Source organism: Bison bison, unplaced genomic scaffold (genome assembly GCF_000754665.1).
Source record: "Bison bison bison isolate TAMUID 2011002044 unplaced genomic scaffold, Bison_UMD1.0 scf7180017862642, whole genome shotgun sequence".
NCBI classification, from domain to species: domain Eukaryota; kingdom Metazoa; phylum Chordata; class Mammalia; order Artiodactyla; family Bovidae; genus Bison; species Bison bison.
The window spans coordinates 6,064-6,489 of record NW_011493214.1 but is presented as its reverse complement, the minus strand read 5'-3'; positions in this window follow the sequence as shown (position 1 = coordinate 6,489).

Genomic DNA, 426 nt, shown 5'->3' with positions numbered 1-426 from the left:
TTTTTCCTTAAAGAATGCCTTATCCATATATGAGCTGGCTTCTGAAGTTCATCTAAATTTCTTTTATCATGTCTCTGAAAAAAATGGTTAGAATAATAAGTTTTTAAATGAGTTATATCTTTTTTATATTGAAACAAATAGTCTAGCTTTTCTATGACCATATATTTAGATTGTGTCTTGTTTCTGTTTCAACATTCTGTGTGTGTTTGTATGTGTGTGTGAGAAAACTCCACTTTGGAAATAAAATGAATTTAAGAAGAACCTCAGAATATCTTCAGCGATTCCTACTAAGATAAGAAGGGGTCCACAATGATTCATGACACTTCAGGACCTGGCCTCACAATAAATAATAAATTCCTTTAGAACTCCTACATGAGAGAGATATTTTGAAACATTTCATGTACGCTTCTGCCCCAAAATAGATAA